The sequence below is a fragment of the Pseudopipra pipra genome, chromosome 22 (assembly GCF_036250125.1).
Source record: "Pseudopipra pipra isolate bDixPip1 chromosome 22, bDixPip1.hap1, whole genome shotgun sequence".
Taxonomy (NCBI): domain Eukaryota; kingdom Metazoa; phylum Chordata; class Aves; order Passeriformes; family Pipridae; genus Pseudopipra; species Pseudopipra pipra.
The window spans coordinates 4,373,082-4,392,370 of record NC_087570.1 but is presented as its reverse complement, the minus strand read 5'-3'; the positions used below and the strand labels follow the sequence as shown (position 1 = coordinate 4,392,370).

Sequence of the window (19,289 nt, the reverse complement as noted above, 5' to 3'; positions counted from 1 at the left end):
GCTTGGTGTTTTTGTTTTTATTTTTTCATTAAAGTTTAATTGCGTGACTTGTTATGTGATGTAACTTCTGGAAATGCCTGTTGTAGTTGCTTGCAAAATGATTTTTGATTTGTTGTGCTTGAATCTTGGGTGCAGGAGTGTTAAACCTCAAAGAGGTATTCAGACATGCATATAGAGAGAAACCACACGTGTGTGTGTATCTATCTATATATATATGTAAAAAATAGGTTTTGATTAATGAAAGAAAGGAACCAAAACTGCTGTGAGAGAAGAATCTCCTTTATTCAAAAGCTCTTCTGCTACATCACTAGGACAGGGAGTGAGGGCCTTAAAATTAGTATAACTATAATTTATATCCACTGTAAGGACACTCTTTGCCTCTTGATCAGTAATGGAGCCTTAAATATAAATGGATCCTCAGCTTGCAAACACTCAGATATTTCCTTTACTCACAAGAGGTGTCAGAGGAAGGGTTTCTATAAGGAAAGTGGGGGATTTGCATAAGTTCCCACAGCATCAAACAACAGAGGGTTTGTATTGCATAAACAATAACAATCACATTAAAATCATACTGCTTTAAGAGTTTAGAAAAAAATATAACAAAAACATTGGAACTGTAATAGATGTTGCCTCTGTATCGGTATCGATTTCGTCATTTGCGTTGCCTTAATCTTGGGTGGGTGAAGATTAAGAATCTCCACGTAGAGGTTTGTGTGTGCAATAAGCAGGAACATCATAAGCAGCTTTCCTTGGCCTGGAGATGATGATTTAGGGCAGAGTGTTTCCTCCATAAAACCTTGGGGTTTGGAAAACAGAGGAGGATCTTTAGAAATAAAAATCTTGAATGGAAAATACCCACTGAGCAATGAACCAGGGGGAGAAGGTTCTCACTTGAAGTGAGTTTTCCAAACTCTGTGTTGTAAACATGAGAGCAAAGTGACCTCCTCATGCACATGTGAGACTGACGTTTTTCCCACTGTCCAACACCTCAATTCCCAAAGGGAATTTGGAGTGTAAGTGCTGAAAAAGGGGAAAAAGTAGAAGATGTGTTTGTATTCTATAATCTAGAGCCTTTTATGTATAAAACATTTATACCTGTTTAACTTGAGATGCAGTAGTTAAACTGATAGCCTGCACTGAAACAGCTATTTTGGCTCAGTTCAAATTAATTGATAACAATCTTGTTTTTATGTGGATCTTGTAGAAAACAGATAGCTCTGCACAAAGCCATTACAAGTTTGGATGAGGTAACTCCTTGTACACATTTTTAAAAATCCATGTCTTTGAAATACTGCTAATCAAGGATGAAAAACGGAATAGAAGGAAATTCACTCCGTAGAGCATTTGTGAATTAAGGTTAACACGCTCATAAAATGATGATAAAAAAATTAGCAATGGTCACCTTCAGCTTTGGTTCCTTTGAAAGAGAGCTGAGCTTCACCAAAGTAAAAAGCAGTTCACTTGGACTTGGAAAAGGAATGTCATCTAAAACTTTCCCAGCAAATGGTGGGGCTGAAGTGCTTTTACCTAGAGGGAACTAGGGACTTCTTGCTTCCTGCTGGGTTTCTGCTCAGTGTGAGGACTGGTTTTCACAGAACTGTGTGATGAATGTGTCTCAGGATGTGCTCCTGCACCCAAAACTTATGGTTGCTTCCTGCTCCAGGTAAGTACAGATTTCTGAAAAGGCATGCACTTCTTTCCTCTAGTTGTCATCCCTGAAAAGTTTGTCCCTCAGTTTTTATCTGGGATTCTTTCAGATTTTGTAACTGTACGTAATTTGTGCATTTGTATTGTCTGTAACTACTTTGTTCTGGCCTGTAAATGACCCTCCAGCCTTTACAGCAGAGCAGGCAGGTCTAGAGCTGGACTCTGGGCTGTTTTGTCTACAGGGCATCTCAACTCCTGGGTCTGTGTGTTGGGGGTACACTCAGACTGTCCTGCTATTTCAGGGTGCAGGAAAATGCTCTTGTTTTTCCTGGCCATCTTTTCCACGAGTCTGTCTCTGAACCAGACAGTGACCGAAGCTGGTCCTGGACTGACCCCCACTGAGCAGATTCCCTGTTGTGGGGTGTCATCTTTAAAAAAACCATAAAATTACCACCCCCCCCAAAACACCAGTCTTTAAGTGGAAATAGCACTTTCCCTTTAGACTGTGGAGTCTGTTTAGCAAAGAAGGGGATAACCTAGTGGTTAGAGCACAACAGAAATTTTATCTTCTAGCTCTGCCTAAATTGCTGTTTGAGTTTGGTCAGGTTACTTTAACTCCTTGTTTTCCCACCTTCACTGTGAAGTGAAGAATTCCCCTGTGGCATTCCATGCAGCAAAGCTGGAAGTTTGACTGGGCAGCAAATATATCTGCATACATGGGGATTTTATGTCAGAAATCTGAGGATGTCTCCAATTTCCCTTGCACTTGCTCATTTTTTTTCAGTGAAATAACTCTGGCTTTTAAAACTAGCAAAAGCAATTAGTTCACTCCGGGGACCAATAGGTGGAAACGTGTCATTTTAAAAAATGGATTTGGTTGTGGGGATCTCTGAGGCTTTGTGTTAGGTTGGAATGTCTCTGCTGTGTGTGATGTCTGCAGGCAGTGGTTTGGGTTGGTCTCCGAGAGCACCAGGGCTGGCTCAGCCCCGGGATCCCTGTGGAAGCCCCACATCCCTCCAGCACAGGCACGGGGACGGAATGGACCTATAACCATAATTGTAACAAGTAACCAGAATACTGCGTGTGCACTTCTAAAATGGGCTGGGTTAATAAAACGTGCTGATTGCTCCCTGAGGATATCAAGGGGCTGGATGATATTAGTGAGGGTCACCAGTTCAAATCTGGGGCAAGTTAGCAGTGAGTGCAGCAGCCGTGCACAGCCCTGTGTGCTTTCCCCTGAGTTTCTCACAGGCAGGTACCTCTGTAATACTGTGTTGGCAGCTGGATTAAAAAAAGGAGGTGATGGCTCTGCGTGGTGCTGACACGAGGCTTCAGAGACCGAAATGCTTTCCCAGTTCTGCTTGGGATTTCAGTCCCTTTTCCAGTGTAGGTTTAAAGCATGAAGCTGCTCACCCATGTCCTCTGGATTCACAGTCCTTCTGTCACACATCCTGCAAATCTGTCACCTTATCTACATACTGGAAACAACAATTAATTTGAATATCGCGTTGTGTTTTTTAAACAAAGACAGTTGATTTCCAAGTTTCTAAGAGAAAGGAAAGGTGGAGATATTTGGCTGTTGCTGGCTGCTGGTTACAGGGGTTCAGGCTGTCCATCCAGAGAGCATTTTCTACTTTGGGAAGGAAACTATCACCATTATACCTGCACAATGTAAAGGAAAGGCAAGAGTCTGGAGCCATAAAACGTGATGAGACCCCCACCTGCACCTCTGGGTGAGCAGAGGCTTCCTGGCTTTGCAGCTTCAGCCCCTGGGCTGATGCTGTTTTTCAGGGATCTCATGAGGGTGTCACTACACTGCCTGTAGGAAATTGGTGGTTTCTGGCTGTGCTCTCTGCCACATCCTGCCCCTCCAAGACACATGGGAGGCTGAGCAACATGACATGCTGAGCAGGAGGGCAGCTTCTGGTCAGGCACTTGTATTTTTGCTGCCTTAGCTGCTGTTATAAATTCCTCACTCTGGCCTTTCACTTCTGATATTTTTCCCTTGGCCAAATCAAAGACGGTTTTGTTACCTCCGGCTCCCTGCGGACGCGGCAGCTTCAGGCAGTGAAATATGCTCCAGCCTTTAGAGGGAGGACAGGGGACCTGCTGCTGGGAATCCGAGGTGGAGAAGGCTTCCGGGAACAGGACTGAGGCTTTTGCCTTCGTTCAGCTCTGGCTGCATCCCTGTCCATGTGCAAAACCAGCAAACCTGGGAGAATAGATCAAGGTGCTCAAAAGTGCTGCGGGTTTTGTCATGTGGATTGAAAAACACACAACAGCGTGTGGAGGTGGCACTGAGATGTGCTTGCCCCTCCTTGCCACTACCCCACTGGCCAAGCAAGGTCAGCACAGCTCCTAAATTAATACATCCTATAGTAAAATGGGTGGACTGGGGAGCAGTTGTAATGTTTGTGCCTAAAAGAAATAAAGAGAGGCGAGTGAGGTTGTCTGAGGTTCCCTGAGAGCAGACACGGAGGAGCACAGTCCTAGTGACTGGACATGGATTTTTCTGGTAGATGTGAGAATGTGCTTTAGGCTCCTGGAACCTTTCCCACCCCCTTGTTTTTCTTGTGGTGCTGAACAAAGTTGGGATTTCAGATCCCTGTTTTCAAGCCACTCAAAAGCTCGACTGTACCAGTAGAACTGAGACCCAGCCAACAGTGCACAGGAGGGAGAAGAGATAAGTGTTTTGCTGGAGTGGAGCTGTGGAGTTTGCTCCTCTGGCTGCTGATGTTCAGTGTCTGGAATTGGAGAGCCCACCCTGATCCCTCATTAACTGTGTCACTGTTCATGACTCGGGGAGCCCAAAGGTGCTCTTTTGGTCTTTGGTGTGAAAAGTGGGAGCTCTGAAGAGCTGCAGTGCAGCACAGCAGGCTCTGGATTTGAAAGAACTCCTCTTCTTTCCCCGAGTGACTGCCCTTGTTCTTGGGTGACATCTGGGAGAGGAGGAGTGTGCAGCCCAGCTTGACTGAGAGGCAGTGCCCAGGATTATGGAATTACTGTGAAGGGCAGGAATAATTCTTCAGATCCTACTACCTGATCATCATGTTCCCCCCAGGGTCAGGTTGAGGGCCGTAGGATTTGTTGGAGAGCTGAGAAGCTGAGGGATGCTCCAGAGGTTCCCCAGGGCTGCTGGGTCAGGGGCCTTCACACTCTGTAGGAACTTCCCTTTATCTGTGCCTCCAGCAGCTGCTGTTTGAAGTAAGAGGGAAGGGTGGGAGTTTCTCCTGGAGGGCCTGCCCCTGTCAGCAGCCTTGGGTGGGTGGAGGGGGGGCCTGGCCAGCGAGCAGGCGAGTGCACACAGGAATGATGCTGGAAGCCAAGGCTAGTCCTGCTGATGTGGCCCTTTCTCCTGCAGCGGCTCATAAAATATGGCTCAAATTTTCATTACGGCCTCTATTGATTATCTTTTGGGACAGATGAATTATAGGGAACATTAAATTAAAAAAAAAAAGGGAAATATTTGAATGAGTTTGGGAGGTCGATGCCAGAAAGGCTGACGCACCGAGCCTTACCGGCACTTGCCTGCTTTGTGCTGGGCCCTTCCCGTGGTCCCCCTTGGGGGAACCTGTCCAGGGAGTGTCCCCTGTCTCTGTGAGCTGCCCTTGGGGAGCAGCAGGCTCTGCAGTGGCCTTGGGCTGTGCCTTGGGACAGCCCAGAGGGTCAGGGGTGGCTGGAGCACCTGGGTGCTGTTGTGAGTCCTGCCTGGTGCCACAAGCTTTGCCTTTGCTGGGAGGTGGCCCAGGGGACCTTCCAGTTAAACAGTACTTGTGTCTGGCTGGCACCTACTTTGGGATTCTCTAAGGAAAGGGGAGAACAAGGGGCTGTGAATGGGAAAAGGCCAGGTCATTGCATTTGGTGACAAATTTGGATCTGGTGTAAATATACGTGTAGAGGCCAACAGTGAATCATAAAAGTACTGATGGGCTTTCCAACATTTCCCTCCTTCCCTGCATCAAGAGAAGCATCGCTGCCCTAGCCTCTCCTACGCTGAGGGGTCAGTGCTCCTCTCTCCAGGGTTCATTGAGCACAGGAGCTAATTCTTGATGTGGTTTGTGGTCAGGGACCTTTGGCTCCAGGTAAGAGAAGTGCCAGGATTGACTCATCCCACTGTTAGTGTGGCAGACTTGAAGTCAAACCAAAGAGAGTTCTGGCTTCTTGCTGGCTCTGGCCAGCTCTGATTTTGAGGATGATCGTGGAACTTTGTTCCAGTGGCCTCTCTGTGCCCATTCAGTTTTTCCGGGTTGTACCACACAGTGCTCTGTGCTCTGTGTAGGAGTTGGCCTGGTAAGGCTTTGTCCTCTGCTCCCTTCCCTGCCCGTGTTCCCCCAGAGTGGGTGAAGTCCCGTACCCTGAAATGCCATCAGCACGCTCTGCTTCCACAGCTGGCACTGGGGAATAATGGATGTTACCCCTTTGAAAAGAGCTGCAGTTCAGAGCACTCTTCCATCTCTCAGAGGTAGCAGGAGAGTCCTGGAGCAGACACTGGGGAGCTGGGTGGCTGTAAAATCCCTTCTCCCCTTTGTTTCTGGGTTGTTTTCTGTCAGTCAGGCCGGCAGCCAGTGCTCCTGAGGAATTCTCTGTTTTCTTTTCAAAGATTGAGAAGAATGCAGCCAGGATCCCTCTCCAGCCACCCGCAAGACAAACATCCCCCCCCAAATGCTCGCCTGCATCTGGACACGGGGTCCTGCACGGCACAGCCCTCACAGCCCCGCTGCTGTGACTGACCTGGGGGACACCCCTTGTCCCCTCACCGCACCCCTGCCACCACCACCACCAGCAGCCTCCCTTCTGCGGGTCAGAGCGAGCCCCAGGGCGTGCTCTGTGCCTTTGGGACCTGTGCTGTGGGTGCCCTGTACCCCCTGTGTGAGCAGAGTCCCTCTGCCTGCCCAGCAGCTGTGCGTGGGGTGTGCCAGCACAGCTGGGAGTGCTGCAGGGGCAGCTCTGCCGACCTGGGGGAGCCACCGGGGCTCCGGGCGGGCGTGGAACACCGCATGGATCCGCTGTGGCCTGTCGGACACACCCGGCCCTGCTCCGGCGGGAGCGTTGCCCCTTCTGCGGGACATTTCGGTGCTGGGGGACGGGACCAGCGTCGCGAGGGCTGAACCACAGTGGCGTGTACGTGTTTCACTTCCTTGCAGATCTCTGCTGATTTCACAAGCCGTCCACAAAGCTTTGGCTTCACCTGGGCAAATGCAAAAGGTGGTGGTTTCCATGGCTCCACGGCCTCGCTCGGGCGACACACCCTTTTTGTGTAAGCTGGCTCCCTGGAGTCGATTGTTTTTTGGCAAACAGCTTCATAAACTCCTCCAACAATTAAACTGGAGGGAAAAAAATAACCAAACCAAACACAACAAACCCCGTGCATTATGGAGTGAGGCAGCAAACAGGTTGGAGCAACTCCCCCACCAGCTCCATCCCCACCAGCTCCGTCCCCCCAAGCCCCTGGAGCTGGGCAGGGAGAGCAGCCCCAGCTGCACTTGCTGGCCTTGGTTTGGGAGGTGCCTGGGCTGCCCCAACCCACCGAGCTGCAGTGAGCTAACAAACATGAAGGAAAAGGTCATGTTATTCACTTTTATTTTTTCAAAGCTGCAAACATCCCTCTCTCTGGGAGGGGAGGCTGCACAGATGCCAGCTCTGATTAATTTAAATATTTACCAATCCCATTTTTTTTTTTAATTGTGTATGTTTGTGCTCTGTTTGTGTCCCATAAAATACCTGGTGTTTTGGGCGTACCCCGTTTGCAGGGTGCATGAGATCACACTGAAAAAATGCAGTGAAAAACATTTTCATGCCACGACACATCAAATAGGATTTTGAATTAAGATGAAGATTTTTTCCCTCTTTTTTATCTCTGAAGTTTAGGTGAAAGGGTTTTCTTTTTCTATTTCTTTTTCAAATTCTTTTATTTAACTAGGAAGAAAAGTTGTTGTGGAAATCCTCTAAAAGTTACTTTTGCCTTATTTCACCATGTCAAACATCGAAGGCAACTGTTGGTGCTGGTCAGAGCCCCCACTGGTGTGTGTTTCTGTGCTGGTTCTGGGTGGTGGTGTATTCCAGGGGAGGAATCCAGAGTTTGGAAGGCAGAGCCAGCTCCAAGCTCCTGGTGAGCGTCGGCAGCTCCGCTCCCTTCCCTGCCCTTCACTGCTCTGTCTGTCAGACTTGCTCTGGGGCAGGTGCTGTCTTTGCTCTCTGTGTGTCCCTGGCACAGGGGGCTCGTCTCTCTCAGAGCTGCTGCTGTAACACAGACTGAGCTTTCCAGGGGAGTGACCCTTTGGGGAGTGCCCCAGCACCCCTGGGCACACAGGCTCGTGGGTTTGTGTGCCCCAGGGCTGAGCACAGTACAGGAGCCAGTCTGGGCACTGTTTTCTCCTCCTTGGTATGGGATTTCTGTATGCTTTTGGTCATGGAGACTTGTACTCCCCTGGGAGGGAAGTTTTCTTTGTGGGTTCAAGCAATGAAAGCACTACTGGCATTCACCCCACCTCCTTTTAATTGCTTTCCATGCCCATTGGGTCATAATCTGATCCCAGCTACATCTGGGAAAGTACAGAGCTGTTCCTTGGAAAAATGGAGCATATCCAAAGAGAGTAGTGCTGCTGGGATCAGGATCCAGCCACCTCCTCGCTGTGGTGTGGCTGGTGAGCCAGGCAGGGTTTGGCCCAGAGTCGTCAAGGCTGTCAGAGGGGCAGGGCAGGACGTGTGTGTGTGTGTGTCTGACGGAGGGGGATTGGCACTGCTGGAATATGGATCCTGTGGTCCTGCTCTGCCATGGGGAGAGAAAAGAGAAAGGGAAAAAGAGAAGGGCAAAAATCAAGGTGGGTGTGCAGGGAGGGCAGCAGTTGTCTCATCTGAACCATTAGCCAGAATTTGAAATTGGACCTGTTACTTTTGAGGAATGTAGGGCAGTGGAGGAGAGATGTTGTGTGAATGTGCACGCGGCTCTTGCCTCAGTGTCCCAGGAAAATGCCAGAGCGTAGGATGGCAGGAGTAGTAATTACCCCACAGCTTCAGCTCCCCCACTGCACTCTTTGATCACTTATTACTTTTCTATTCCTTCTGCTTCTTGCTGTAATTGTTACAAAATCTCTCCGCTTTGGGAGGGGTCCAGGACTCCAGGGCCCAATTGCATCTGCCCTGATTCAGAAAGTGGGTCATGCTGCTTGGTCTGGGAAGAAGATACTCATCTTGCTTAGCATGATATTTATTAGGAGATAGGGAAGGGAATGCAACCGCGCTGTTGCCTAGAAAATTGCTCTGGGGGGATAGCAAAGGACTTGTGAGGGCAGAGCATGGAAAGTTCTTGCGCACCCAGTGCCTGCTGAAGCCGTGCCACGTTCCCTGTGCCTGTATCGCTGCTTCCCTCACCTCGGGACGTGGTGTGGAGAGATGGCAGGATGACAGTGGAACTGGGGACGAGGAAGGGATTTGTAGCTGCTCACTCAACAGCAACCAGGCAGCAACAGGCTCTTTACCTTCCTTGGACTAGAGACTGATGGGAGTGGAGGGAGAGGAAAACCAGCTCTGGTTTCTTCATTAAGATGTGCTGTTTTCACAGTCAACCAAACCTGGTTGGGGTTCAAGTGACCAGCACCCCCTCCAAATACATGACACAGTGCCCTGGAAGGCAAGAGCTCTGCTGAGAAGAGCAATTAGAAAGCCTTGATCCAAAGCCTGGCGTGATTTACTCTGTGCTGTCTCTGTCACTAGAGGACAGAGAGAAGGAAGCTCAGTGCAGTGGGCCCAGTTGCTGCAGAGGGTCTCCCAGCAGGGACTGTGCCAGGACCGCCTGACTGGCAGGGGGTGGGAGGGCGCAGCTGATCCTGCCAGGCTGGCTGGGCCTGTGCCGCTGCTTGCTGTGAAATCACCCTCGGGATTATCCAAAGGAAGAACTGGCAACTCCAGTAACTTGGAGGGCCGGATCCTCAACTCGTTTAAATTGGCATGACTTCACTGAAGCCACCGAAACTGCACTGATTTTACACCAGGTGAGAGTCTGGTCCAGAATCTTCTGAAAGATGAAGACAAAGAGGGCAAGAAAAGTGGGTTTGATAGAGTCCACTTATAAGCCTGGGGGCTCCTGGGCTGTCCTGAGTGGGTCAGCAGGTCATTTCCAAATGTCTTGGACAGCTTGGAAGGGCTCTGAATTCTTGTGGCCGTGGGAATACCAAAGCACAGCCTCCTCAGGAGGCATCTGTGCCTGCACTGTGGAGAGCTTGTTGGCAGGGTTTGGTGAGAGCATCCAGTGTCACCCTGCCAGTGTTTCCTGCTCTTGGCTTTCTAGTGGCAGCATGATGAGGGGGGTCGAGACAGAGTGAAGCCCCTCACCTGTTGATCTGGCCTGTTGTGAACCCTGCCTGTTTTCATGGGTGCTCTAAACCTGGCCCACCTTTTCCTGTCCAGGAACACCACTCATCTCCCCTGCAGCGTGTGGTGCCGCTGGCAGAGGCAGACCGGCGGCTGTGGCTTCAGCCTCACACCGCTGCCACCACAAGTTTTAATTTCACCGAGCCTGTGGCATGGTGGGAGGAGAGTTCCCACTTCAGGGAAGCGGAGGAGCCAGTGTCCATGTCCCAAAAGATGGCTCCACGGGGCGACGTTAAGCACGTGCCTCCAGAAGTTGTTGGTTCCTGGTGTGTCAGGCCGGTTGTTTTCCCAGCTCTTCACCTTCTTGGGTGGGGGTGTTACGGGATGTACATAAGAAGATGTGTTGTCCTGTGTTTCTAGAGGTTGTTTGCTGGAACAACAGGCTTTTGGGACCTGCAGGGATGCACAGAATTCCCTCCAGCCCCTGGCACACACTCACATCCGGGGTGGATCTGGATAGAGTTTTAGCAACTCCCAGTGAAGCAGCTCCAGGCCGGAAGTGAAGAAGGGATAAAATATCCAGCTGAAACTCCTGTAGGATGTAATTACCTGAGCTGGAAGCTGGCCAGGACAGCAGGTATCACACATCATCTGCTGGTGGTACCAGAAGCACCCGGCGCTGTGGGAGGGGTGGTCAGGGCCGAGGAGTGACGTTGGTGCGAGGATGGCACCGCTCCCGGGAGGTGCCTCTGTGGGCACTCGGCATAACGGCTTTTGAAGTCACTTGGTGTTTGTTTCCATGGCTGTTCTGTGCACGTACCATGGTGCCTGTACAATGCTCTTGGGAAACTACAGCCCGTGGATGGATGGCCCTGTCCTGACGTTCGTTCAAATGCTCCCTACTTTTCCATTTAAAAGAAAAGAGGAAAAAAGCCTAAACAAAAAAAAATGAGGGGAAAAAAAAACCAAAACAAAACAAAGGAAATTGACTTCCCAAAAATTACACTAAGCTAACATTTGAGGCCTGGCACAAATCCATCACAGCCAGGAAACTCAGAATTAACCAGTGCACTCCCATGACTGCCGGGAGGGGCTGCACTCTGATAGTGCAGGGCAAAGCTTTAGGACTTGGGGACTTGGGGATGAAAGTGCTCAGTGAGTCTCTGAAGTGCAGCAGAAGGTGTATTCTTGCACACCCGTGCGTGCACAAATGCAGAACTAGATGCTCTGTGCTTCAGGGAGAGGGTTAACTGCAGGCTCCCGGTGCTCAGATCTGACAGGTGATACCAGCACCTGGCCAGGGCTCCCTCACCAGGACTTTCCCCGTGGGCTCTGTGTTGGTGATGCAGCAGGGACCTGCAGGCTGCTGCTGAGGAAGCTTGGGAATTTACACCTAACCCAGGTTGCAAGTGAGGACAAAGTTGACTCTTCATTCCCACTCACACATGACACAGCATCCCATAAATCAGTGTGAGTGACGGCCGTGGTTCAGCTCAGGTGAGAGGGGAAGGGAGGGGAGCGCAGGTCAGGGCGGGGGGCAGCGCTGGGCTGTGGGAGCAGCTCACAGGAAGAGGCTTCCAGCAGGAATTGTGGCTGGAGTGATGGGTCAGAGGTGGCCTGAGCCGGCAGAGCGGGATGGAGGGAGCCTTGCAAAACACCTGCTGCTCACCTTGGGCCGATGCTGTCGGTGCTGTCGGTTTGCCACGGCTCGTTCCACTCACCAGTTTGGGAAAAGAATGGAATGGGCTCCTGTACCTGCAGCTGCTGAGGCTGGAGCGGAGGGCGGGACAGAGGGCCGGCTGTGCCCCTGCTGTCCCTGCAGTGTCCCGCTGCCACCCTGCCTTTGCTGTGAATTCTCACACTTTGGGGTACTGCAGACAGCAGACTGCATGTCAGAGCATTGATAGTATCTCATTTCAGAGGCTGGGGGAGGTCGGGATGTGTTAAGGCTGAAAATATTTACAGGTTTTGAAGTTGAAACGCAAACAGGAAAAGCCCTTTAAAAAGTGAGTGTAGTGGATATTCAAAACAGGGATTGCCATGGAAACGCCACAATATTTGCTTAAATTGACACAAAGGTTGCTGGTTGCAGGGTTCTGACTTCTTTGGCTCCATTTTCTTTGGCCCGGCACCTATCACAAATTGATCTCAACAACCCTCTTTTGTTTCGCTTCTTTTATTTTTGTCTGATGGAAATTAAAAAAAACCACCACCACCAAAACCCTCCAGTCTACAAATCCTACCTCACAGAAGAGTCTGAAGCTTCTGAGCTTCTGTCAAAGGTTGGAGCTAGGACGTTTTTAAATTTTGTAAGTAAGGTAAAAGTTCTTGTTATTTAAATCTGTGCATTTATTCATTTCCTCCAATGCAGGAAATGGAAGGGAATTGTCTTAACTGTCTAGGGAGAGCGGGGAGAAGGGTGAAACCTGTTGCAGAGGTAGCAGTGTGCATCCAAGGAGCACAGGACTTTTGCTGTCCAGCTCTTGGGCCAAAGTTTGAGGGATTTAGTTGTAATTCCCAATTCTGCCTCAGATTTGCCAAGTGACCTTTGACAAGTCACTTAATTACCGTGGGCCTTGCTAAACTGGAAATAATAATTCTTCTTTGTCTCGTCTGGTTGCGTGTGTGCCGCCTTTGGGGCAGGGGAGTGGGGTTTGGTGTGGGGGTGTCCCAGGCTGCCGGTGGAGCTCTGTGCTGTCAGATCCCCCAAAGCAGGGATGGCAGCCTGGGCTCACGTGGGCAGGAGCGCTCAGCTGCCTACGGGGGGAAGCTCTTTGCTGTAAGTGGCTTAGTACTGTAGGCTGCTTCTGCCTCTGATTGACCTGGATTTTTTTCTGGGGAAAGTTGGGAGTGCGTGGCCCACTGGATGGTCGCCGGGGTGGTTTGTACCTTGGCGTTGGAGCCGCGAGTGCCACGCGCGGCAGAGCAGGACATGGGGCAGTGCCGGGCCCTGCTGGCCCGGGGTGTGTGACCGAGGGCTGAGGGCTGTGGGTGGCTGTGGCATCTCAGCCCGGCGTCACTGCCTGTGCTCGTGATTCACCTGGGCTCCGGGACTGCTCGGTAGGGAATATTCATTTCCTTTTGGAACTCTCCTCAGGGCAAAGAGACTTCACCAAGTGAAGGGAGGCCATCAAATTCACACTGTCTTCATCTGAGACCACCTCCAAAACAAAGAACCTGACTTCTTGCTTTGTACACTGGAATGGACCTTGAAGCCTGTGACTTCTCAGTGCAAGGTACTGGCTTTTGTTCTGTGATCAAACTGCTCTGAAGTAGGACTGGAGTGAGTGATTTTGGCTCTCCAGAGCCTTCATTCCAGTTCCTGGGAAATCTCTAGCCTGTGAAGATGGAAGAGCCGCTGAAAGTCAGTGGTTTGGGTGGTAAATGCATGGTGGGGTGTTGGTTTGTCTTGAGCTGGCTTACAAATAGGACTGGGTTTACCCCTGCCCTCGCTGCCCATCTCTGCACAGACACCCAGCTGACACAGCAGAGCCCTGGTCTGAGCAGCTCCCTCTCTTCGCCTCCTTCTTCCTAATGAGCTGCTGTGCAGTATTAACAATTAGCTAAGTAGTTTGCATGGGAGTCCCCTGGGTAAGTATTGTGTGGGGACAGTTTCTGATTGACTTGTTTCACAAATGAAGAGTTTGAGGATGTCTGTGGTCACGGTGGGTAACTCCGAGAGGTTGAGGGGGTGGGACTCTGTGTTTCTAAAAGCTGTTTTACTTTCCTCACTGCTTGGCTGCCGTCACAGCTTCTCTGCAAATAAAGGTATGACACAACAGTGGGATAATATATTTCTTCTCAATGGATTGGGGATTTGGGAGGTACCTGGTGGCCCTGCCGTGCTGCTGCAGGCGGAAGGTGCTGAGGCTCCTCGCTGTGTCTGGGCTTTGTGTGACATTACATCTGCTCTGTAGGGTAGAGGTTTTGTCAGGGGGTGTTTCCATACTCTGCTGGCACTATTTAATGCCAGTGATGCCTGAATGAAGATTAGCAACTGAAGTGCCTGAGGGGATTGTGTATCACCCTGTTCCTCTGTTTTTTGCTGCTGTGCCATAACTGGTACCTGGGCAAAGCGGTGTATCCAGAGCTGTTGTGAGTCACAGGTACAGCTGAGACCTGAACTGGAAGGATCCAGTGGAGGGACTACATTGGCTTAGCAAGAGGGGAGATGAGAAAAATCACAGGGCTAAGATGTTGGTCTGGGGCTCCAGCTCTCCCAGGCCATCCCTGGCTGTGTGTGGCACGGGGGCATTTATTTGTGTTCTGAGTGCCCTCCCTTAAGGAGCAACAGCCGTGATCCTCTAAGGCTCAGCAGGGCTTAGTTCTTGCCACGTGTTCAGAGCCTACAGACCTGAGTGCTTTCAGTAAACCTGCCAGTAAATGCAGTGTGCTTCAGGATGGGATAGGGGTGAACTCTGCCTTCCCACACCTTCCTAGTGCTGAAACTCCTCCAGGGTCTGGCATGCTTTATTTGGAAAGCCTGGTTTTGAACTGTTAATGTAGGGAACTCTGGCCTTTATCCCTGTGTGAGCTGTTCTGTTGCCCGTGTCCCCTTTTAGAGCAGTGGCACGTGCCTTCCCAGGCCTCCAGAGGCAAGAGAGCTTCCCAAATTGGAGCTCTGCCCAAGGGAATAGGGTAAAGGAACATGAAGAGCCTTGAGGTTTTACCAAATAAGATATAAATGCTCAAGTTTGACTGCAGCAGGTGAATTTTCCGCCAAATATCCTTATGTGCCTCTCCAGAGAGGGCCAACATCCAGGGGGAAAAACTCTGCTGGGGAAGCTGCTTCATAGGTTCTGGGTCAATTTTTCCATCAGAGGGAACTTCTCCTGTGACCCCTGTCACAGGTTTCTGCTGGTGTAGCTCCTGGTATTGAAAGCCCTGCATGTCCATCTGACCCGGACCTGGGATGAGCAGAACCCCCGAGACAAGAAGGTAAGAGGAGGAGACTGATAAATCAGGAATTCTTTAAGTTCTCAAGTGAACCTTAAGGTTCAGATTCTTGCAGATCAATTATTCTTTTCTGTGTTTGCCTTCTCCTCCCAGTACTGGGTGCATTGCTGAGTGTCCTTCAGGGGCTGTTTCCTGAGGGACAGAAGCTCATTAGAGACAATAGAAATATTTCCCTGGACTCCAGCTGTGTTCTGAGGTCCCCCTAGTTCTACAAACATCACTCCAGTGAAGGAGATGCATTTAGCCTTTCAGGCATGTGGCTTTGTGATCGCTCATGCTCTGGACTAGAAATCCCTGTGTTCCAGTCTTCAGCCCTGCAGCAAGTTGTATGGCTTCTACTTTCAAAACAAGCTCAATTTACTTTGGGCTACAGAGGCTGTTTGCACGTTCTCCAGAGCCCATCCCTAGGCTGTGATTGCTGTTTCACTCTGTTTATAAGCACAAGCTGGCTGTTTAGTCCTAGAGCTATAAGGGTTGGAGGGAGCTTTCTTGTTCGGTTGGTGAAGGGTAGCCTTTTATGCAGGGGAAAAAGCTAAAAAAAAAAAGGTGAGAAAGGGATTAGAAATATTTGCTTTGTCTGTGTTTAAATGTGCAAAATATTTCTCCCTATTTCAATGCTGAAGAAAAGCTAAATTTGGGGGTTAGCTTGGGCTGGTGGAGTTATTTTTGCTGGGGTCCTTGGGTTCACTGCATGGCACAGCTGTGAAGGGAGCGAGGTGGGAATGTTGCCTTCCAGAGAAGTGCAGCCGGGCCAGCCCAGCCAGCCCGAGCTGGGGAATATGAAACAGCCTTGCAAAATCCTTGTGGAAATTTACCCGCCTGTGTATGAAATCAGCTTGCCTGCCTTTGCCAGGAGGAGTTTAACTTGCCCATTAAAATATACATCTATTTATGTATTACTTGTTCTGTGAGAGAAAATTTTCCCAGGCAGTTACAAAACTCAGTCTAGACTGTAACGTGTGGCATCTGGTGGTAACACGCCATATACATATATCTGAATACAGTATCTCCTGTATCACCCTGCTGGGGAGTTACCAGCACGGATCTGCAGTGTAGAGAGGCCCTTCCGTTCGCCCGGGATAAACGCCTGGCCTGGTTCCTGCCTGCACTGGTCTGAGTGGGGCTCTGCCCTGCTCCTTCCATCCAGATAAAGCCAGGCAGGCATTTCCACGCTGCCTGTCCTGACCTGTGGCCCCACGGTCCATGTTGGCTGGAGGCAAGAGTTCCCGGGCAGGGCTCTTCCGGCAGGGCCGGGTTGAGGAGAGGGAAGATGTTAAAAGCCTGTCTGGGATAAGAGCAGGGTTGTCACATCCATCTGCTCAGGCCCTGACGAGCAGCTGATCCATATTGTTAACATATTGCCTGCCATATGGGCTAGCTCAGCTCTCCAGGAACGCTTGGGAGACCTGACCTCTAGTGTGACAAGATGTGAGCATGAAGGACGGGTTGACAACAGCCCTTGGGTCTCGGAGTGTGAAACCGTGTTCCAGCCACTTCCGCTGCCTTCCCTGCGCTCCCTCCCTGAGCCGTGCCGGCTCTGCCTGCCTCGCTCCCTCTCTCCTCTCTCGCTCAGGGTTTTTTCCTCCCTCCCCTGTTTTCCGCATCCCTGGTCTGCGCTGGATCAATGACCTTCACTCATAACCAGACTGGACAGTTCTGACTCCCTCCCCCGGGCCTTCGATCAGATGTTTGGTTGGCGGCTGTGGAAAGCTGAATGGGGGGAAGTCAAAGGAGGGGAGAGAGGATCATGTGCTTGGCAGCCCTTATAGCTGTCCTTCCCATATCTGGTCTGGGAGTGGGACTGCAGCCTGATCCACTAAGGTCCTTGGCACCTCCTGCTCCCTTGGACAGATGCAGATGCTCACAGAACCTCGTGGTGGAGAGGGAAGTTCAGCAATGGGATCTGGGCAGGTTGAAAGAGCTCAGAAGGGCCCTGATGCCAGAGTTCGAGGAGGAAACACTTACAAGGCTCTTGAGAGATGTGGAATGATTTAGTTTCAAACTCAGAGTGGAGGAGGAGGAGAGGTTGGAAGAGATAGCACTGGTCCAGGCCTTCATGGGTTCAGACCTTGCTTCCTCTGCCACCTTCAGTCATTCTGACTTCATGGTGTCCTCAGTCTCCTGGAGCCCTGCTGACAGATTTGGCCTTCTCCTTCCTAAGGCTTCTGTCTTTGCACTTGAACTTTATGGAGGTTAAATCCTGGTGCTATTAAACAAGCACCAATTTTGCTGTAAACTTCAGCAGAGTCAGGATTTCAGCCTTAGCTCCTCAGAAGGGGATTGGGATGTTTCCCAATCTCTTTTACCCATCAGCTCTGTCAGACCTGCAGGCATGACTTATTTGTCTTTTAGTCCCCCCAAGTAAGGGTTGCCTTTTCTTTAACATTCCTGTCCTGTAAAAGTCAATATCCTCAAAAAGCTGAGATTTTGCCCTGCTGCTCTTCATAAAAGTTTTAGACCAGTTGAGGTACTTTTATCTCTCCTTCCCCATAGTCCTGCAATTGCACTGAGCATTAATAGTGTTTATTTGTAGAGAGGAGCCCACTGAGATATTGCAAAATAAAACACAGTGATGAGTCGTGGTTTATTTACTCAAGCTTCACTGATGTAACAAACCTGATTTTATGTTAATAATGACTCAGAAGCAGAGTTGGGAGGAGAGGCCAGATCTCCTGATTCCTTTAACCATCTGACAGTATTTCTTCCCATCCTTCCTAGATCCAGCAGCAGTTCTCTCAGCTGGGACTCAGGCAGCAGTTCTGTGGCACCCCGATGAAAGACTGGCTGAAAGAAACTAATAATAGTGCTCTGCCAGTTTGCAGGGTTCCATAAACATTTAGGAACTCGTTCAGCTCTGGTAGGCTCTGTACTTGGGGCTGTCTGTCTGTCCCTCAGGCAGCTGTCCAGCCAGCAGGGACGCTGACCCGCGGAGTTCCTCAAGGAAAACCGGCTGGAAAGCACTTGGAGCAATCAGTGCTAAGTATGCACATGAGTGTTCGAGGGAAATGCATGTTCAAAATGCAGTTCTTAGAAATATGTTGATAAAAACAAAAAATGTGAGAAATGAACAAATAGTGTAAAGTGAATGGGGTCTGTTCTCTGATGTCTTCTGCTGGGGGCTCATTCCAGAGCTGGTGCTCAGCCCCTGGGCAGTGCTGGAGGTGAGCCTTATCTCACTTCTTGAGCTGAATATGGGAAGGCTGTTTTAGCATATTGCCTCTGACAAATTATGTATTAATGCTGGGGCTTTTTTTTGTTATTACTGCAGTTATATATTAACCATTAAGAGCCACAGGTAAACCATCTGCTGATGTAAAGCACCAGGGCTGCATTTCCCGTCAGCAGAACTATCCTGATCTTTGCCAGGGCAGTTTATGATCTGTCCCAATGTCTTTCTTGTGATTCTTGCTGAGTTCGTGTAAGCTGTACATTAATAGAACATACAAGAGAAAAGGGGAGAGGACAAACTAAGGTGAGTTTGAAAGTAAAATGAGCAAACAATATTGCTAGCCTTGTCCTTTCAGAAGTCAAAAGCTACTCCCCTCCTCCCTCCAATTATAAGACTTAATAATACCGGGGTTTCTATGGTTCAGGATGCACACAGATCACATTTCAGGTTGCTGTGCCCTGCAAGTGGGAGAGCACAGGGAGCAGAGGGAGGGATAGCACTAAACACACATTGTTGTACAAAACAAAAATCTTATGTAACTTGCAAGATCTCAGACTTTAAGAAAAACACAAAGCATTGCAAGGTTGACAAGAGTTGGCACATGGGAGCAATTCCTGCTTGATTACCGTGTCCCTGAAGTATGCTGACCTAGAGAACAGCCCACTCAGGAGCCTGGTTGCCATCCTCCCTTGCCAGGGCTAGTTACAACAGGAGCTGGAATGGAAAGCCGGGAATGTTTTGGTTGACTTGTTTTACCCAGGGCTGTTCGATAGTGGAGCAGTGCAGGTCCTACCTGAGCTGGGAGGGTATGGCGTGGGGCAGAGGGAGGTTGTCCTCTCTGATACCCATCTTTGAGGAAATGGGAACTGGGCATCCTCAATCCCTGAAACAGGAGTAAAGGTAGATGGTGAGAAGAGCTGCTCGGTGTCTTGTGCTGTAGCAGCACTGCTGCCTGCCCTGCTTGTTCCTCAAGGCAGCTGGGCTCTGGCTTTCCCCTCAAGGGGCTCCTTCCTTTGCCCATGAGACTGTTGTATCCCTGGTTTTCCCAGCCTGGAGGGAGCTACTGGACCATGAGGGGTGCTTCCCTGCCTCTCCCTGACTTCCCAGCACTCCTGAACTGGGGGTGACCAGCCAGGGGGAACGGGCAGTTATTCTCCCCTGGAACCAGATACACAAGCAGGGCCTGAACAAGGAACAGGGACCATTC

The 19,289-nt window shown here is 50.0% G+C and overlaps 1 protein-coding gene across 12 annotated transcripts in view; it reads left to right on the top strand.

Annotated features, from left to right (window-relative positions):
- Positions 1-19,289, top strand: part of CASZ1 (castor zinc finger 1) — a 276,669-nt gene that overhangs the window by 101,905 nt on the left and 155,475 nt on the right. For 6 of the 12 annotated variants that reach the window (XM_064678564.1, XM_064678553.1, XM_064678561.1 and 3 more), the window contains one exon: positions 13,055-13,193. The exons of 5 other annotated variants lie outside the window; for them this stretch is intronic. The gene's annotated coding sequence lies outside the window, so the exon portion shown is untranslated. Of the gene's footprint in view, positions 1-11,878; positions 12,267-13,054; positions 13,194-19,289 lie in introns of those variants that run through there. One more of the 12 variants, XM_064678556.1, reaches the window with a different exon arrangement.